At 42.4% G+C, this 17,510-nt stretch overlaps 1 protein-coding gene across 3 annotated transcripts in view; it reads left to right on the top strand.

The window, feature by feature from the left end:
• The first annotated feature begins 1,823 nt into the window (after nucleotides 1–1,823).
• Nucleotides 1,824–17,510, top strand: part of l1cama (L1 cell adhesion molecule, paralog a) — a 42,051-nt gene continuing 26,364 nt past the window's right edge. For all 3 annotated transcript variants that reach the window (XM_051424111.1, XM_051424110.1, XM_051424109.1), the window contains exon 1: nucleotides 1,824–1,982. The gene's annotated coding sequence lies outside the window, so the exon portion shown is untranslated. The remainder of the gene's footprint in view (nucleotides 1,983–17,510) is intronic.

Genomic DNA, 17,510 nt, shown 5'->3' with positions numbered 1-17,510 from the left:
TGCCCAAACAGAGTATTATATAACTGAACTAAAGTCTATTCATCTCCAGTACACACACTGAAAAGCTATTGTCCAAAAGTGCACTACAATGACTTTAATTTAAAACAAACAATTGGATATATTCTACAGTCTATACTACAGGCGACTCTGTGTATAGTGAGGCTACATGCTAACAGCATCATGCGAACAATAACAATGATAACATGCTGATGTTTAGCAAGTATAATATTCACCATGTTAACCATTTAGTTTATGGTGTTATAGTGCTAACAAAATATTAATTAGCACTTAACACAAAGTACAGTTGAGTTACCAAAGTATTGGACAAACTGAATAATTGTGTGTACCAAATGTCATGCCAATCCATCCAATAGTTGTCAAGACATGTCATTCAAAATCACAAATGTCAACTTGCGCTAGAGGAAAAGCAGGAATCACCATCATTTCTTTGCTTTAAATGAATGTTATTTTTAAAATATATTTGTTGGGGGCTTTTCACTCTCTATTTTGATAGGACAGCTAAAGATGGAGAGGAAAGGGAGAGAGAGAGAGAGAGAGAGAGAGAGAGGGGGGATGACACACAGCAAAGGACCACAGGGGGCACTTGAACCCAAGGCCGCTACAACAAGGACTCAGCCTCTGTACATGGGGTGCCAGCTCTACCAGGTGAGCTACCCCTATATGGATGTTTTTCTACATGGTCCCTCATAGATTTAATAGAATAAAAAAGTAAGAATGAAAGTTAAAAAAAGAGTAAACTTAAGACATTATTTGAAAATGTCAAAGTCGTTCTAACAGAGAGGGTTAAACGGTTCAACAGTCTGCAGGCTGCAGTGGGAAACGCTCAGTGGGTTTCAGATTTTAACTGGAAGTGTGGAAGAGAGGAGTAACTGTTTAGAGGATCTAAGGGGTTTTGGAGGAGGAATAGGGACTTAAGAGGTTTCAAATATAAACTAGTGCCAGAAGATTGAGTTTTGTATTGCTGGTATTTTGGATGAGCTGGAGGGGAAACAAGGCCAACTGACTGACTCATGAATTTACAGCAATCAAGATACAAATAGATGAAAGCATACAAAATAAAACGTCTGTAGATCTCTATCATCATGTGTGCTGGATAACAGTCACCCGATGACAGTTATCTTGTCACAACAGCACACACAGCCAGACAACCCCTGGATTACTCAACCCTTTATTACCCTCAAATCCGTGAATCTCTGCTTCTCCTCAACCCCCCCCCCACTCAGATAAAAGACGGCAGTAATTCCTGACACATTTTTGTTCAGTAGCGTTACATAACATTCATCCCAGTCATGCCTTTGATTACACTACAATGAACTCAAGCCCAGTCAATGTCTTAGTAACAGAATGAATTAAAAAAGCTTATGAAAGTTGAGCCCAGTGGAGCATAGAGATTACTCACACAAAACCTCATACGGTCATTATTTCACCTTTGTAGTTTATTAGCTCCTGGCTTGGTGCAGGGGGAGAAGGGAGAGGAAGTGCTGAAGGGCCATGTGCTCTATGCTAATGTATAGTATGCATTATTATGCTTGGAACTGCAGAGCTGAATTTAAGTAATAAGAGCAGCTACTAATCCAGACTGTATACAGGGAGGAAGAAGAGGACGGAGGGAATATGTAGAGGACATGGAAGGGGGGAGGGGGGGTACAATAAAGGAATGGTCAGAATCTACAGAGAGTGAGGTGAAGAGAGAGTGAGGGAGGGAACAGAGGAAGAGGGAGGGAGGCAAGCAGGCAGAGAAGAAGGGTGATGTCACCTCTAACAGGCAGCCAATGAGAGTCAGGGAGGGAGAGAGAGCGGCCGGAGGAGGGTGTGTTGTTCTATCACTGCAGCATCAGCAGAGAGGAAAGGGGCACAATCAATTTCATAGAGAAGAGGAAGAAAAGGCACAAGTAGATAAGGAAGAGAGGGGGGAAAAGGGACGCAAGGAGTTGCCAGAGGAAAGGAACATCACTGTGAAGGTAAGAGGATGTTTTTGTGAAGAGACCGACAGTTTGTCATTAAACAGAAGGAGAGCGGGAGAGAGAGCTGGTGAGCAGATTAATTAGGCTGTTAGGTGGAGGTGGCTTGTTATGGAATCGCACCTTTGCCTCATCTTCCACTGGCAGTAAAAGATGTCAGTCTGGTTCATGTAAATCACTTTAACAGCTCCTTGTTTAAATGCGTTCTCTTTGGTTTTTTATCCTTTTTCCATCACGTTTATTTATGTTTAGGAAAACTATGAAATTAGAGCTATTTCAACACAGTCTGAAAGAACTGTAATTGGACAAATGTCAAAAGACTTTATTTCAGTGGTAGAGGGAGTTGTGAGTAATTTTACATACACTGTAGAAATGCATTACTTTGAAATTAAGGCCAGGTGTCAAGGATAACCTGTTGGTGACGATTACTTTCAGAGAAAATGTTTTTTCTTTTGTTTTCGTGTATTTATGTTGCTGATTGAACATTCAGTCCGTTGAATGCAACAGGGTCTCCTCTGACATTAATATTAAATATACAGCAGTGCTGTGTGCCTTTGCGCTGCCTCACTAAACACTTTATTGGCCAGATTACAAGGTTTACTCTCTAAAATTTTACATCGTGTCACTATCTGTTAAAGTTGGGTTAATATATGATTTATAGAAACATTGGTGCAAATTGGATAAATGTGACTTTTTGTTCCTTTTATTTAATAACTGCGTGTATTAAACTACAGTTTATAGCTTATGCTTTATTATATAAAATATATAAAATATATAATGTAAATATACTTTAAAAAATGTGCATTTTTCTACATAATTATGATCATTTCTCAGGCAAATTATGTGTTTTGCCTCTCCTTCTGCCTTGCTACTTTAATATGAATATTCGTTTTCTCTCCACATTCCCATCCCCCAGCTAATAGCTGAGTGGCTTAATGTTAAGTACAGCCCATGATTGCAATGTGCTGCTATGATTGTCATTGATGTCGAGGATGAAACTCAAGCTGCATGGTGAACAGCATAGCGGAGCAGACTACAACAATTTTCTAGTCTACCAATCTTATCTCCTGCAGCTGCAGTAGGTCTGTTTTGCCAGGGCAATGACACAGCTGAGTAACCTGAAACTACAGACCTTTGAGGGAAAAAGGAGAAGGAAACTAAAAAGAACTGAAAGACAGGAAGAAATTGAGATATCAACAGGAGACAGAGGGTGCGAGAGATATTTATACAGAAGGAGATATCCGGGGAAGTACAAATAAGGGTGGGGCAGTGCTCGCAGCAGACTGTGTAGGTGTGCCCATGAAAAAGAGGCACTCACCTGGCTGTATGCCATACAGCTGCTTGCTGTCACCCTCTGCGGCCTGTTACACATCTGTTCTACCCATTGGCAGAAAATAGACAATGTTCCACTGGTTGTGTTAATGATGTAGAAAACTGTATTGCCAGAAGCAGCTGCTAAAGGCTGTGAGCTTGTTTCGTCTGTGCGTGTCTGGTGTTTTGTGGGTAAGTGTTTCTTTGTGCATCTGCTCATATGCAACCCTGTCCTAAAGATCTGAACAGATTCATATAAAATATGACCACATGAAGAAGACGAAGATACATATGCTTGTGGATACGTACATATCTTTGGGCATCTGCTCATATCATGTGAGTGTATGTGTGTGCTGATGGTGTGGTGAACCTGCTCTCTCTCTCCCTCCCTCCCTCCCTCCATGCCTCAGTAGCCTGCAGCTTGTCCCAGATGAACCCAGTCAAGGGACTGGCAGGGAGGGAAGGAACTGTGCCTGACAATGACTTGTTACCATCTGTACAACATCCATAAACATACTGCACTGCACACATTCACACAATAGATCAAGATACAGCTGCTGCTGAAGCGGGCGTGTTGGAGTGAATGAATGAGTGTCTGTGCGTGTGTGTGTGTGTGTGTGTGTGTGTGTGTGTGTGTGTGTGTGTGTGTGTGTGTGTGTGTGTGTGTGTGTGTGTGTGTGTGTGTGTGTGTGTGTGTGTGTGCGCGTGCGTGTGCGTGTGTGTGTGTGTGTGTGTGTGTGTGTGTGTGTGCGTGTGTGTGTGTGTGTGTGTGTGTGTGTGTGCATCCTCTCCGTGGCAGCAATGCTCCAGAGACCCACTGCTGGTCACATTATCATACTATTTAATGCAGTGGGGTTTGTATGGCAGTGGCGGCCCGGTCTCTATGGTGTTGGGAGCTGCTGGTGTAGCAAAGATGTTGTTGTCAGAGTAGCTGGCCGGACTTGGAGTATATGATTACCCTCGCTACAGTATGGTGCAGAATGTAATCTCCCCTCTGACGCGGGCCAGTTAATTGAGCTGTTCCATCAAAGAGATGGATGGAAACAGGGATTTATGTGAGGAGAGGGAGACAGAGAGACAGGGATCTGTAATGAAAAGAGAGAGAGGCCATGGGAGGATGGCGTAAGCAACATAAAAAAGATAAAAGAGAGGGAGAAGATTCTGGACTCCCTTTTGAAAGGCAAAGCACTTTGCATCCTATAATGCCCGTTCACTGCTATTGGTATCACAGGGAGTAGGGAGAGAGGAGGAGGGATCAACTAGGATATAGAAAAGGGCAAGGTCACAAGGGAGGATGGGCTGTAACAAAAGAAAGAGACAACAAAATGAAGACGAAAAGATTAAAAGGAGGATTTCTAAACATTCTATATACAGATGGTAACTCTGACTATGATTGAAGTAGATTAGGAGAGAAAAGCCCTGCAATATATGCTCATATAGTTACGCTTTTGCTGTATTCATTTTCACGGGATGATAATGTCAGAGACGGGATTTTTTTTCCCAAATGCCTTTAGTCCTGCAGTTGAAGTGGAGAGAGCTGGTGTTGTGTAGGAGGAGAGAACTGATCTGCTCTCAATCTGCCAGTTAGGAGCAACTCCAGGGAAGAGCAGTGCTGCACTGGCCCTTCACTCCTCAGCAACCTGTTACAGCCCCAAGGCAACTTTGTCAGTCATCCTGCTCACCAAACGCAGATATATCAACACACACAGGCATAAACACATCTGTACAGGCACATCTTCTGCTACACACCCAAACAAACGCTCTGCAAATACACACTGCAGAGATCCTGTTGCAGTGCGCCAAATTAAAGATTCTCTAATGTTTCCTGCCTGGCCTGATTACTTTAGTGTCTGCTACAGATCAAAGACCGCACTCACCACGTTCTGGGGATTCAGCCATTAAAGCAGCGACGGGGTAAAGTAAGGGTTAAGAGAGAGAACTGTCTCTTAGACAGAAGTGTCAACAATAACTGTTTCATCTTTGGTTTCCTTTTCATCCTCCTTTGAGAATAATAGTTGTAAAGTTACAAACTCACAAACGCAGATTAAAAGGCTTGTGTGAGCAAACTCCCTTGAGTTATCTTCCAGTGCGTGTGCGTCTTTTCGATGCCCTGCATGTGTGTGTGCAGTTGCATGTGCACCTTCAGGATGCTGTCAAAATGGAGAGACCCCCCCATCCGCCCCCTCACACATACACACACCCTCCCTTGTTGCAGCTTGGAGGCTGTTTGATTTAGACTGTGCAGATGGGAGTCAGCCCACTGGGTGTCAAGAGGGGGATCGTGTAGACATGCTGTCAGGGTTTGGTGGAGAATACATTGTGGTGATTTAGGGAGCTAAGGGTCAGATGGATTGACAGGCCAACCACGGGTAAATGATTATAGAGAATTGAGGAGGAGGGTAGGAGGCCAGCAAAAAGGGGAGAATGAAATTTGCAGAGGTGAAATGAGGCAGGCAAGGAGAAAAACCTAAAGATGGAAAGGATTGATTTAAAAGGCAGCAGGATGGTATAGAGATGGTGGAAAGATAAAGGCCGTTATGGAAGATGAGACAAAGTGGAAGAGAATTGTCATGGCAGTTTCTCTGACCCATCTTACTCCTGTCATCACTTAAGAGTTTTGTTCGTTCTTCTTAGACAGAGAAAACCTTTCAACCTAGGTAATCTATTTTTCCTTTACCGCCTCGATATTTCTATTCTTTTCCCACCATGGTTTCACTTGTCGTATCAGTATTCATGCAGTTGTGGTCAGAGAGGGTCTTAATCAAAATAATGACTGAGGCTCCTATTAGCTTTCCCAGAAAGAGGCTCTCAAACAAAGACTCATAAATCCAACCCTATTATACAATTGAACCTGTGAAGGAGACTCGGGCACAAATAGAGGCGTCATGTATGGAAATTAATTTAATTTGGCAGAGTGAATTACCTTATTACAGCTTTCAGAAGTGATGGTATGAGAGAAGAGAATTTGTAGAATTCCCCTGGGTAGAGAATATGATATTGGCGGTTAAAATTACAAAACTGGACCCCCATAGTGGATATTACTTCGAGCCTGGAGAGAAATTAAATACTGCCAAACCAATAACGAATTTGGAGGCGCCAGATATTGTGAAAAAAAAAATTCTTAAAAAGAGGGAATTTAAAAAAAACCCAACCCATTCTTTATTTATCACTTTATGTTATTATCATGGTGCAAACAAAATGTCTAATTCTGTGAATGTATTTTCTTCGGTGAATTGTGAATTGTTTAAAATTAAGAACCAGACTGGAAAGCGGCAAAGCAATAAAGCTACAGAGAAGACTGAATATGAATTAGGGGAGATATGGAGCTCCATGTCTGACCCTCTCTGTGTCTCCTTGATGCTGTCCTCATCTTTTTTCAGTCGCTGACAAAATTATCTCTTTGTCTCAGCAAAACAGAATTCCCCTTAGCGTCACTCCATCTGGACCACAGTCAGCTCTATCAAAGAGGCTTTATTGTCCATATTAGCAACTATAATTGGCCTAAATTGACCCTCTGTCCAGTGTGTTTCCCATTTGTATCTATGAAGGGTTCTGTTGATTGTCAAAGATGTTTCTCTGTGCATTTGTGTGCGTGTATGAGTCATCATCAACTGTGGCCAGTATGAAATGCCCTCATGAATAAATTATCTGTACATAAAATACCAATGTTGGGTTATTACTTTTCATTTGTGAAAGATAATATCAAGTTTCTGATAGCCACATTGCTGAGATTAACTAAGTCTAATTTAATTGGCTTCTGGGTAAAAATAGAAATTAGGTTACGTAATTCATTTATGCTTCACAGAAAGTTATTAATGCTTTCATTTTTTAACTCAAATACAGAAGCTTTGAGTTAATGCTCATCTTTTTCAAAATCCTTATAATGATTTAAAACACATCTTGTCCCTAAAGATTTTATCAGAAACTAAATTAGACACTAATTTGTCCATAAAAGCAATATAATATCACTTTTTTTAGTAGTAGTAGTACAAACTGCCTGCAGTTGTATTGTAACCTAGTTACATTTTATAGTTTGCATGGTAGACAGTTGTTGGTTAGCCTAGCTACCTTAAATCTAAATTTCTAAGAAGTTAAGATCTATTTATTTATTTTATGTGAGTCAACTGCAGATGGCAGGACTACAGGTTAAAAGTAAGCTAATGCTCAACAGCACCATCTCACCTCCATTACGCTGCCTTCAGGTTCTTTTGGAAAATCCAATATCACAAGTTATTATCAATATAACATTATAAGCTAATAAATATATTTGTTATATGAGCTGAAGTCTTTATTTGTTAAGGACAACTATTATAAACATATTGTGATACTGTGGGGAATTATGTGTCATTGAACCATTCTGCCTTTGATTACATTGCACAGGCTGTTTATTAAGGGGACATGATAGCATTGGTTTACTAATTTGTTGATTTGTTGCTTAGAGGCCAGCTGAATTTTTAATGAAACTTTGGGGGCATGATGTATCTCAGTCCTGTAGGCTCCTTCAGCACCATATCTGTGGTTTAAGTTACATCGTACTCTTCTACTGAGCTTCTGACAGGCTTTTAAAACGCTGATGGAATTTATTCTACACCTGTGCTCTGTTTTCCCTCAACAGTTTCCTCTCAACACTGCTTCTGTCCTTGGCATGACTTTCTAGCCCAGTTTTTTCATTTGCCAATACTTTTAGTTTAACTTTTAGTTAGACAAAAACCGTTTATGCTGTCAGCCAGTAGACCTTCAATCAAATAGCAGCATTTGGCCTCCATTCACAGGCTACGTAAGTGTGCATCTGTTGCACAGGTAAGATTTGGCAAAGTTAAGGAAGTTGTCCTGAAAGATATTTCCATTCTGTTACTGATGCATTGTCATAGTTGAGTAGTAGATATATTTGCTCCCTGAAAGAAGGAAAACATTGCGGCTTATGCCAGAGCATATCCAGACATTTAAAGCATCACAGAAGCACATCCAAGAGTTTGCTGATCAAGACTATTTCCCCTGAAATTAGTCTGGGAAGTGTGGGCTTCATTAATTCAGTCTATAAATTGCCCTGATAAGTTGGGAAGTAGTGTTTGGCATGTTGCAGCCCAGAGATGCATAATCAAAAAAGCACACATAAACTGCGAGGTTTTTTTTTATTTTTATGTATTAGAGGCTAAGTGTGCTGAATTGAATGTGACTGCTTGACATTGACGGAGTGGCACACATCATCATTTTGCCACACTTGAAACACAGTGTGGTTTGATAGTGTTCCGAATCCATCTAAAGGCTTATTTATTTGGAGTGTTTACATTGAAGTGTATTGATTTAGTTTCACTTGGCTCTTCCCCACTCTATACCTACACTTCATTTGAATTAACGATAACCGAAATAGATGGGGCATGAAACAGGAGCATCCATACACACTTGAACAGACACAGCACCCTGAAGTACTGCAGGTGATGTAGGTAAACAGGCTGTCTGTATTTGTCTCCTCTGCATGTCGTGGTGATGTTGTGACTGTAGTTTCTCGCAGGCGCTTTATCTGCTGTGTCAGCCATGATATATTCATTAGGGTTGGATTACAGAGAGTGGGAGGGGATCAGGTTTTGAGTGGGTTGTAATCCCCATACACTGGCCTAATTTAATCTCACCTACTGTGCCATCCTATTACACACCATACCCACCACATGCATGCAGGCGTTGGCTGGAGGAGAGCAGATGAGGGGCATGCAAGGTTAAAACAGGGTAATGTCAGACAAGAGGCATGGAGACAAAGAGGGAGGCTTTGTAGGAAAGGAGCTACAGAGAAGGGAAATTGATTATGAGCAGCAGGAGAGAGATTCAAGTACAGGGAAAGAAACTGAAAATGTCAAAGAAATGTCAGGGACAAAAGATGAGACGGAGAGGATTTAGAGAAGGGTTTGTTTTTCACGAGTAACAACAGTTGTGTTGGCTTGCTTCTTCTTCCTTCTTAGTGGTCAGCCTCAGTGTCTTTCAGATTGCAGAGGAGAAAATGTCTTTCATGTATCTCATGACTTGTTATGAATATAAATGCAGAATGTTTTTTTCTTTGCATTTTAGCCAGTATTAAGATTGACAGTAGAGACTGAGAGGACACGTGGAGGGGATTAACCACTAACCACTCGGTCACCAGGACGCCCGACTTTTTTCTTTAAACTTTAGAACGTTTTCATGACTACATTTTCTTAAGCCATACAGGACTGTAGAATGCCTCACGCACCAAGATTATTAAGCCTTTAGCTTTCTCATCAACACCATCATAATCTTAATTATTGGCTTTACATTTATGTGTATTTTATCTGTTTTGTCTGTGGCTTCTATCACACTTGAAACATATTTCGGTTTGGCAACCTGTCCAGTGTGCCTCCTCGCTAGTGTATTTTGGGAAGCCTCCCCATCTTATTACATTTATTTAAAGTAAATTGCAAATAATTTGCATGTCTGGGAGACTTTACACAGTGAAATAAGGATTTATTAAATATAATCTATTCTGCTGTTTTCCTTAACCATTTATGACCTACATTTTTATCATCCATCCTTAACTGCCTCTAATAAATTAGGCCATGCTATCCTGCCACACACTTTCTACCTGACCATGTCTGTGAATCTGTTCTTGTTAGCCTCTTCTAAATGCAGACTTAGTGTTTTTAAATCAGGTTGGTGTTGGAGTTGTTTGAGTTTGCTCTCTGAATTGATCAGGGGTAATTGGGCATGGCGCTACAGAGAGCCTTGCACAGTGCCCGAGCTGCAATAATGAGACTCTATATTTAGGTATAAAACTGTCTGTTTACATCAGCCATCAAGCTCTGTTGCACAGCGGGAAGAATTGAGCAATTGTGTTTTTGTGGCCAAACTTGCGGGGTGCTTTTATGTAGTGATTATTGTAAATCTCTGGATGAAATCTGTGCTAAACACAGGACTGAGTGATGTAGCAGGAAGTGATAAGGAGACATAGGGTGAGGCTTCTTGTTAATACGAGGAAAAGATAAAAGGCCCAATCCCCAAGAGAAAACACAGGAGCAACAAGAAGGAAAAATAGATTTATTCAGGGGTACAGATGTCACATCGGGGGAAGCAGGGAGATGAAGAGAGAAAAGACGAAGAGCAGAAAACAAACCACACGGTGATAAAGAAAGACACCAGAGAGAACAGACAGAGGGCTCGGACATTGTTAACGAGCTTAACGAGGTAATTATAAGCAAAGACCTCATCCTCCGGGCCTTACACGTTGGGTGGGGCAAGGGAAGCCGGAAAGAAAGTGAAATAATAGGAGAGAAAGAAAGGACGTTTATCAGTAACCTTTTAATAATGTTGATTGTACCATTAATGTGTGATCCTGCTCAGGGCGACGAGCAGGAAGTGTGACAGTGTGGAGGTTAAGACGGGAGGACAATGTGGGAAGATAAAGACAGAAAAGATACAGGGAGCAAAGAGGGATGGGAGGGTAAACGACAGAGATCCTGCAGCGATTAAAATGTCAGCGTGTGCAGAGACAGATGCGCACCTGCCAAGCGCATACACTGACACACAAATAGCTCACCTGCATCTTCTCAGGCTGTGCACAGATTGACTCCCATTAAATAAGAGGAATGCAACCCCAGACACAAATAGTAGAAGCGCCTCCAGACTGAATTGACAGGGGAAAATCAGCTGGGATGGCTTCATTCTCAATGGGTACCATATATCATCCATCTTTATGCGTCCTTGTAACTCAATTTTTTCTCCTTCACTCCCCCACTTCCGTCTGGAGGGACTGCCCATTGTTCCAAAACCCCAGTCGTCCAAAAAATGTCCCATTGGACCGAAAGCCCATTTATTCGACACCCTGTTATCCCGGAAACAAAAGCCCACAGCTCTGAAGGCCCATTGCTCCAAAAATACCAAGCCAGTATCACTAGTATTACTTTTCATGCCTAGGCGATGCAAAACGTGACACTGACACGGTGCAACTGCAGCCAGAATGTGTATTTTTCAGCAATGAGCCTTCTGGGATAAGGAGTTGGACAAATGGACTTTCGGTCCAGTGGGTCAGTTTTCTGTCGATTGGGGTTTTGGAATGATGGGCGGTTGGAACAATGGTTTGGCACCTCTGTCTCTCCGTTTCTCTTTCATCCAGCGCTCCAGACAGTCTGTGTTTTATTTATGACTGTGTAGTGAACACTGTTTTGACCAGCCTGTGGTTCAGAAGGGGACAAACAATCCAACAGTAAATGTTAGTGACAGGGCTGTTACTAGCCGTGCGGCCGTTATACACACTGTTCCCTGTGATATTTGGCCCCTCAGCCTGCCTGCGGGGCCCGTCTGCCTCCACAAGTGTCATAAAAGATGGTTTCTCCCTTCAGTTTGAATAAATGAAAAAGTATCTGAGGTGTTTGAGAAGTGTTGTCATGCAAAAGTCGGGTTTGGCTAGTGCTAGCTGGCAGGAGTTGCTGACGTGCTGTGTGGGTGTCCTATATAGGTCCTGCATGATCAGCATGTTTTTAAGCCAGGCTATCATGGGATGGAGATGATTTAGATATCTGCCACTATAGCAGGGGATTCGGTGTACTAGAATATTGCCACTGGTCTATTTTCTCCTTGAGAAGGTGTGTATCCTTGTGTGTTATGTTGCTCATATATTTAGTTATACACAAGAGTATCAACAGCTGGCCGCGAGCATCTTTGTTTTGTGTGTGTCTACAGTATAGATGTGGATTGTCAGACCTTGTTGGCCTAACTCTCTATGAAAAGCTCATCAACTGGTTGTTTAGCTGCAGGGAAAGGTCACCACAGCGTTCTCTGCATCCCTGTGGCATCTCTCTGTTTATATCTTTTTTTTTTCTCTCCCTCTCTCGCTGGAATTGGGGCCGAACCCTTTCTGTCATCTCTCATAACAGAGGGAAACGGGAGGGAAAGAGAGATGAGAGAATGCGGCGGAGTTGTGACCACAGCTGGGGCTTTAGTGTACGGGGCAATACCCCAGGAGGAAAAAGAGGGGGGAGAAAAGACGATGCATGAGGAAGGAAAGGAGCAGTGAAGCTCTACAAAACATTATAAATAGAGAAGGGATGAAACAGCATCCTCACTTTTTTTTTTTTTTGCTTATTCACTCCGTCTGCTTCCTGGAATAGATCATATAAAACCAGATATACTTGTCATTCCCTTTAGCTGTCTGACGGGAGATGACGCACACACACAAGCACACGCGCAGACTGATGCAAACAACAGCGAGACGGAACAGGTTGTCTGTTTACTCTCTTTCATTTGCTGAAAATTGCTGCGCGTTCCGGAAAATGTCATGTCCTTGATCTCTTTGCACCACTACACACTGGTGCGTGGAGGGGCTGGAGCTGCGTAGAGACATGGGAAGGGGGATTTGCAGAGACGGGGGTCTGCAGCAGAGACGGGGCTGTGCGCCTAAGATAACACTGCAGCCTTTTGATGGAGCCTGGCCCTCCTCTGTTGGAGAGCACAAGCCGCTCCGCCTCAAATAGATCTCCGCCGCAGACTCCATTGGTAATGATTGGATTTAGTTACAGAGCAGAAATGGTTTGCTGATGATAATGATAACAGATGCAATGGGAGTTAGTCAGCCACTTAGGGTCGAGGGATTGTATCGATGCTGTGCCAGCCTGCAAATTTCCCCTTAGACTGGATGGTCTCTCTCAGGCTTGATAAAAGTTGATGGCAGAGGTTGATAGAACGCTACCTGTAATTACATTGTGTATGATCTTGGCTGGGTGGTTGTAATGAAGATGTAGTGCAGGACAGATGGAAGACAGTGTCCCGTAAGCTTCTTTCTATAGGGAAGGAGAAAAAGGCTGGGAGGGAGGAGTAGGGTAAAGGAGTTCAGGGAGAGAAAAGGGAAGTTTCATACTGATATAAGGAGTGAGAGGCAATCAGCAGGGAGCTGAGAATAGAGAACAGAAGTGAAAGAGAGAGAGCAGCACAAATAAAAGATAGACTTTCTGCAAAGACGACAGTCAGGAAGGAGGAACTCTTTCAAGTATGGGTAACATGTAGACATAACAAGGGAACTGGAGGAAGCCAGAGATGGGGAAAGAGCAAGAGATGGAGACGCAGGAGACAGGAGATGAAGGTAGGGAGTATAAAGTATAGGAAGATGTGAGAGAGCGAGAGAGTGAGAGAGAGAGAGAGAGAGAGAGAGAGAGAGAGAGAGGGGGGGGATGGGGGGGATGGGGTGAGGAGGATGAACATGTAAGAGGGGGAGGGGAGAGAAATATTTGTGGTGTGCTGCTGAGCTGGAGTCAGGAGGTTGTCATGGTGATAGCGGGGTGAGAAAAGGAAAGGGAGGCAGGGGTATTGACACCTAGCCCAAGACACTGCAAACACACACACACACACACACACACACACAACACACACACACACACACACACACACGGAATGGACACATACTACAACAAACAAAAATGAGTCATGCATAACAGCACCGACCTGCCACATCCTGAGTAAACACACGCTCACACAAACGCTCACACTCACACAGGTGATGTGTACAAATAAGCATGAGACCATGTATGAAGCACAGTACCAATATCACCATGCAAACCCTGTTTCCCATGTCTCTCTGCTGTCTGTCTTTTATCCTCACTCAGCCTTATTTGAATGGTAGGCAAATCCCCTTAAACTGACTTGTCTTGCCAGACAATTACCTAAACCAACCCTTAGTCTGCTGCTGCTGTGTGTGTGTGTGTGTGTGTGTGTGTGTGTGTGTGTGTGTGTGTGTGTGCAGGTTTGAGTCAAATTGTCTGTGAGTCTTCACATATCTGAGCTTTGCTGTTTTCCTGTGTGTGTTGATGACACAGAGAGATGAGAGAGGCAGAAACAAGCTGATGTAGAGACAAGCAGCAGCTCCAGTGAGGCAGGTTTTCTGAGCCAGTGCACAAACTTATATAATAATCATTTGTTTTTGTATATATATATATATTTATAAACAAAACTTATAAAGAATAAAACTGCAGTAAAAAAAAAACTGCAGTTACTGCTTAAAGAAATGAAAAACTTATATGAACTGAATATAGGTTTGTTACCGTGACCTATTAGTAGAGAGCACGTTTATAGAGATTAACAATGTATGAATTCACCTTCACTTAAATCATGTGAAAGTCTGACTGAATATATCTTAAATTCAGAGAGATAAGATTGACTTGTTATTGCAGTGTGGGAAGAGAGTGTGGAGCATAAAAGAAAGACAGCAAAGTGCAAACACAGCAGGAAGAAAAAAAGATTTCCATATTGGACAACAAACAAATCAATAAAATTGCTCAGAATGTTATCACTTTGTGGTTTTAGTTTTGTTCTAACAGGAGAAAGAGTGCTGCAAGGTTAGATTAATTGTTCAAGTTTATGGGATTGTGATCTTTTTTTTCTCTTTCAGATTTTAGTCAGGACTCAGGAGACTAGACTGTTTAAATAGAGCCACAATAAACCTTTTATTTTTTCTATTTACTTCTTCTCTCATTTTTTCTCATTCTTACGCACTATCACCCCCTTTTCTTTCCACTCCGTTTCCACTCAGTAGACATTTACTAGCTGTTTAGGGGCGTTACGTCTCCTTCCTCATCCCCAGAAGACCTTGTATTTGATTAGATGAGGAGCACTTAAAGGGAAGTGCTGCTTTTGCAACTTTTAACAAAGTTAATGGGATTGCCAAGAAGCCGTTGTCTGACCTGGTTAATCATTCTGAAGACGCGAATCTTCGGGTCCTGTGTGCTTGTTTTGCTAAAACGGCATCTCCTCCACCACTTCTGTAGTCAGTTAACTGGTGACATCTGAATGGCTATGCTCAAGAAGATATTTGCAATTGTTTATATTTTCCTCTTTTGCATTGTTTTGATTAATGAAACAACTGTGGCAGTGCATGGGTGCAAGCATGTCTGATGTATGTTTTTATTCACAGACTTTCTGTAATGTCATGTGTGACTCCTTCGTGTCTCAACATGCTCAATATTAGGCTAGAAAAAAAAAAAACTTTCCCACAGTCCTTGAGCCACAGGGGCCCTTCCATGCAAATGTGTTAGCAAAGCACTATGTGTGACCTTGCTTTAGTAGCAGCTCATTTCCCTGAAGTGGTAGAAAAGACACGATTACATCCAACCTATAAAGGAGACCTTGTCAGATGTTTCTGGCAAAGTCTGAATCTTAGCAATAAGCTGTCTGCAGGGAAGCTTAGGGCCATAAATTATCTTTTTGAAATGTTATGAAAACATTGTATATGTCGTTATGAACCTGGGGAAACAGAGACACAGACATTTCTTCAAAACAAAGAGATACCACAATTCCATGTCAGGTGAATTTGATATTTTTGTTATGTTTCACTAAGTATCTCAATGTCTAACCTGTTGTGATGGAGGTCGTAGGTCACATATACACACTCCGCCCCCTTTCTCCTTAGGGTGTGGCGTGCCAGTTCTCCCTGCGGCGGTGGCCACGTGTCCTTGCATGTCACACGAGCCTCTGGCAGCTGTGTCCTCCAGCGCTATATGGGCCACTTATCACCTGACCCAAGGGACCACTCCCTCCTCCTCCTCTCTGTCTGTCTGCTGAGTGACTGACTGCACAGCCCCTCCTCAGACATCAGTACCTGCAACAGCCAACGCAAACATGCCCCCACCTGCACACTTCATTTGTTGCAACCTAGACACACATACACACACATATGCTTGCGTTCACACCTGAAGCTTATCAGATAACCTTAGCAACACAGCTCATACACCTTCTTCTTCTGCTGCTTTGTAGACTACTGTATTTATGCATGGCTGACTTGAATAACAATGTGACCTGTGTGCAAAAATCACCATAAAGTCACATAAATGCTTGTGTGTTTTGTGTCTTTACATATATGCCATGGTATGGCTATTCAAGCAACTGCTTCAGTGGCTGATTTCCCTCTGGTGCTGTTGCATACTGTTTGTGTTGTTGTAGCTGGTTTATCATCTCCAACAGTGTAAAGCTGTATCTGGTTTCAGGGCTAACACTGACAGATACTATACTGATGTCAGCTTCTTTTTACTGGCCTGGCTGGCTCCAGCTTGAGCCCCAAAGGCTTTGCTAACACACTCACATAAAATCTCCTTTTTTAACCCGTCTGATCTTCCTCTAATTTGTCTCTCTAAGGGATAAATGGCTGCGTACAAACACGTTTACTAAAGAATCTCCACTGAGCTCCACTTTCCAAACAGCACATATCATCACAAAGGAGAGAAAGGAAAAAAAGTGGCAGTGAAGGTCAAAATAAGAAAAAACACAAGTGAGGCTGTTAGCTCCAGAGGAATAAGAGAAAAGGGGAGAGGCTGACTCTGAGAGATAAAGAGGAGAGAAAGAAGGGACTGTAGGACGGCGTAGGAGACATAAAAGGAGGAAGGGGAGGGGAAAGAGGGAAGGTCACTCCTAATAGCTCTTCCACGTAATTTCATAATGTCATGATTGCTCCTATTTACACTAGCTAGCACCATTAACTATATACTGTATGGGCACTAAACCATTCTGCTGTAAAAAAAAATCTTCATGAGCTGCATCATTGCATGTTCCTTCTGCACACAGAGTGCATAACAGTGCGTCTATGAGGATGTGTAGAGTGCACAGGGTCATTTGTATGCATCGCATCTTATATCTTCTGCATGACACGCAGGGTGTGTCCATAATTACTGCGCTTTGTGCTGCAGGCACAGAATCTGTCTGATGCTGCTGCTGCTGCTAATGAAGCAAATAACGCCCACAGGCAAGAGTGCAGCAGTGTAAGGAGAGTTTATACTTATTTCTGTGTGTGTGTGTGTGTGTGTGTGTGTGTGTGTGTGTGTGTGTGCGTGCGTGCGTGCGTGCATACAGCATAAATGTGTGTCATTTAGTTTACATTTGATTTGTATCGTTGTCTGTGTTTATTTTTTTCCTTTCAGACAGAACAATCTACCCCCCCCCCATTTGTTGCTTGTAGATTGCAGGTGAATTGAAAGGAAATGAAAAATACATTCAGTATTGCGGCACAAGCCACATGTTGTGCCAATTTTAATCGTGTCAACAGCCTTGAGTTATCACTCAAACATAGCATTCATTTCAGTCCTGTTTATTTTTTTCCTTCTGTTTATCAATACCATGCATCTCCATTTCCTGTGACTAGCTGACTCACAGGCAAGACATAAGCAAATTACCTTATCAGTTGTGGACTTAAGTGAGCAGCAGCTAACATGCTAGAAGCAGAGAGAGCCAGAGGCAGCA

Source organism: Dicentrarchus labrax, unplaced genomic scaffold (genome assembly GCF_905237075.1).
Source record: "Dicentrarchus labrax unplaced genomic scaffold, dlabrax2021, whole genome shotgun sequence".
NCBI classification, from domain to species: Eukaryota; Metazoa; Chordata; class Actinopteri; family Moronidae; genus Dicentrarchus; species Dicentrarchus labrax.
The sequence above is the reverse complement of the archived record's forward strand: the minus strand, read 5'-3'. Positions and strand labels throughout refer to the sequence as shown.